Source organism: Parasteatoda tepidariorum, chromosome 2 (genome assembly GCF_043381705.1).
Source record: "Parasteatoda tepidariorum isolate YZ-2023 chromosome 2, CAS_Ptep_4.0, whole genome shotgun sequence".
Classification (NCBI taxonomy): domain Eukaryota; kingdom Metazoa; phylum Arthropoda; class Arachnida; order Araneae; family Theridiidae; genus Parasteatoda; species Parasteatoda tepidariorum.
The window spans coordinates 30,353,291-30,357,097 of NC_092205.1; the positions used below are offsets into that span (position 1 = coordinate 30,353,291).

The following is a 3,807-nucleotide window of genomic DNA, read 5'->3' on the forward strand; positions in this document are numbered from 1 at the left end:
AAAACCAGATATAAAGTGTTTCAATATATTCTTTTCTATTTCAAGAAAACTTAGAAACAGTAATGCATTTTTGCAAGGATATTAAAAGTTTGTGAAATGTTCTGGGGATGATAAATTAAATTGTCTGTATGATTTAGCAAATGCGTAAATAACAATTTTATGTTAATAACTGTGTTAATAATTGTGTTCACATATTGACTGCAGTTTCAGTTATTACTTTCATTTAAGTTATAAAATACATTTTTAGAAGTTTTTTCTGATGAACTTTGCAGTAAAAAAATAATTTTGTTCTAAAAGTACAATAAATATACATTCAGGTTAAATGTATATTTATTGTGTTTGCGAATATGTTTTTTTAAATGCTGCCATTTCTCTCCAGCAGATATTGTAAATGTAAGTTCGCTTTTAATGTAAGCAATATTGGCTTTATAATTCTTTTAATATCTCACAATTTTTTTTTCGAGTATGAACTGAAAGAACTGCCTTTATTTTTTTTACATACTTTATTCAAACTGTTCGTGAAAGTATTTATTTCTTGGGAATTTTATGCATTTTGGTTTCAGTGCAAATAATTGTGTTTACATATTGTCTGCAGTTGTTACTTTCATTTGAGTTATAAGACTATTTTACTAGATTTTTTTGACGACTTTGCAGTAACAAATAGTTTTGTTCTAAGGGTTCAGTAAATATACATTTAGATTAAATGTTTTTAATTTGATTTTGTAAATATGTTTTGAAATGCTGTCATTTCTATCGAATGAGTAGTATAAATATAATAATATAATGAGTATATTACCTCTATTACAAAAACCTTAACCAAAAAATTAAGATGAGATGAGTATTTGCTTAATAATCATATTTTTTGATGAGTTATTCAATTCATGATAAAAAATTATTAAAAGAAGTAAATTTTCGAACTTAATTTTGAAGATTTTTTTTAATAAATTTATCATTTTAAAATAAAAATATTAGGAAATCAAGAAGAACCTCTCAATATCAGCATTTTTTTTTTTTTTTTAATACAGAAAATTTTAAAAATAAATTCTCGTTCCCCCAAAATTTTTCGTCACGCTACACCTATGTATATCACTCCAGGATTATACCCGCTGTGATATACAGGTCATGGATTACAGTTCAATAGCCACCTGGTTGGTTTCGATCCAAGAACCCTGTACAAGAGCGAACGTGTTTCGAAACTTGAATGCGAAATTCATTCGTCTTCTGTGTCAGATTCAAACTGTACAAGCTTACAAAATCAGCCTCACATCTGATGAACGGATAAGCTGCTCTCCGACAAAGATAAAATAAAATGTTTTAGTTTGATTACGTTTTCAAAAGAATCTCTTAAAGCGTTGTTTATTTTTCATTGTACTATCATGGGAAAATAAATGAAAAATCAAAGGTAAGCTTCCAACAAAAAATTCCCAATGTTTTTTTCAGTGCAAATGAACTCATTTTCACGCCAAGAAATGCTCTCCTAAACGTCGCCAGGCGAATTCCGGAGAACAGATTACGTCATAACTCTTTCCTTCTCGTCATTCCTTGGCATCAGGAACGGTCCGGGTAGACTCCGGAAAATTTTCTTCGAATCTTCCTCACCAGAATACACCCCTGACGATTGAAGTGGTGGTAGGTTGAAGTTCCCTCATCTAGCGCCGCATAGCGATTGCATCCCAAAATTTGGCGCCGCCAGTGTTCTACAAGCAGCAAGATCGATCCGACTGCAGCAGAGATTCGAAGCACCTGGTGAAGAAGGACGCTCAGGGCCGGATACTTTTTCCCCCATGGCGAACAAATGACACAGATACCTGATTGCCGGATATGCGGCACATGCTGTGAGGTGAGTACAACAGGACGCGATCCTTAGTTAATTAATTCCACATCTTCTACAAAATGAAATGATTATTTTGTCACCGATTATTGTTGTTTTTGTGGTTATCATTCGAAAAGATCAATATAAAAGGAAGTACTGACAAGAAGACAACAGAAAAATTGTAAGATAAGAATTATGATAGCTTTGGCAGGAGATTAAAAACGGATTAATCCGAGCTGGATAAAGGAATTTTGATACGAAATGACATTTTGTGTTGAATGATAAAAGAGGTGATTACATTTGTTTATTTACGAATTGATACAATCAAAACAAATTTATTTTTCAATGATTTACTTAAGATTTAGATGGCTTAATTATTGCGGTATTCAATTTTATATCATTTAGAATATTTACAAACGAAATCTAAGATGGTTTATTTAATAAGAAGTTGTTTTGTTGACTTATAAAAAACTATGTAAACCCAACCAGTGATTTGACGTAATTATAAAATTGTAAACAAGTAATTTAATTACTGTAATAATGTAAAAAGTATTTTTATAATATTAGAATAATTCCTTAATTTAAACTAGATGATTGTAAAATATAAGAGAAACATGCCGAAAGGAAGTTATGGGCCAACACACAAATAGAATGTTTGAGAAAATTAAGAATTTCTATTCCCTACAGCCCGCCTTTAAAAACTGTTTCAAAATGTATTGGAAAAGAATATAATATAAACTAGCGTTTCATTTATAACTTTCAGTAAAAATGTATATATGTTACCGTTAAAGTATATAATGCAGTTATTTTATAGAATACCTAGTTATTCCATGAAATAACTGATCGTGTCCGTTAAAGTGTGTAATATGTTATTAATTTGACACTTNTTAACTATTAACTAGTTATTCTATGAAATAACTAGGTATTCTATAAATTAACTAATGAGAGACAGTTAAAGTGTAAAATAAACAATTTATAAAAATGAAATAACTAGGTATTCTATAAATAAACTAATGATAGACAATTAAAATGAAAAAGAAGCAATTTATCTCATTTATGCAGTGTATAAATGGTATTTATTGAAACGTACCAGAAAATCATTTGTTACAAGAAGGATTACTAAAATGACACTTGGAAATACAAAAAACATTATTTCTAAAACAAAAACATTTTTTTGAATAGTTCATAAATGCAGTAGGGGTGGAAGGTAAATGTATATGTCGTGCGAGATATATAATTATGATATAGTTTATTTTACACTTTAACGGGCTGCAGATCGTTATTCTATGAAATAACTAGTTAAACCGTGAAATACAAGAGAGTTTTACACTTTAACGGACACGATCAGTTATTTCATGGAATAACTAGGTATTCTATAAAATAACTGCATTATACACTTTAACGGTAACATATATATGTATACATTTGACTGCACAAATATGCATTACTGAATACATAATACATTTTACTGAATCTATACACAAACACACAAACTTATATGATTATAATGCAAGCTTATTATTTGACGAAAAGGCGAAATATTTTAAACATGCAATTTTATTAAAAAACATTGTAAAATATATTTATTATGTTACATAAATATAAAATACATTAATGAGAATTTATATTACTAATTGTGAAATTACATGTTTCTTAAATACATACAAAACCGGACCATAAGAAATTATAAGCTAAAAACCAGATATAAAGTGTATTAAAATTAAAATTTAAAATTTGTACACCATAATTTGTTATTAACTTAGAAATAATATTCTAAAGAACTGAGATTTCATTGATGACTCTCAGTAATCAGCAGCTAAAAAAACATGTCATTTTCAGTATCATTTATAAGAGAGTTTTTAAAAAAAAAAACAAATAAAATAATTTGAATTTTTTCATTCAATTTTTGTGTATGTCATACAAAAAAAAAATATTTGCAGCGTCTTGGAAAATTTATAAAAATTGGTACTCCAGTTTTTAAAAGCATGTAACTC

General features: G+C 28.3%; 1 protein-coding gene across 1 annotated transcript in view; it reads left to right on the top strand.

Moving 5' to 3' along the window:
• The first annotated feature begins 1,537 nt into the window (after nucleotides 1–1,537).
• The window catches only part of LOC107454945 (glutamate-gated chloride channel), a 113,938-nt gene continuing 111,668 nt past the window's right edge, over nucleotides 1,538–3,807 (top strand). The window contains exon 1 of the mRNA XM_043040940.2: nucleotides 1,538–1,840. The gene's annotated coding sequence lies outside the window, so the exon portion shown is untranslated. The remainder of the gene's footprint in view (nucleotides 1,841–3,807) is intronic.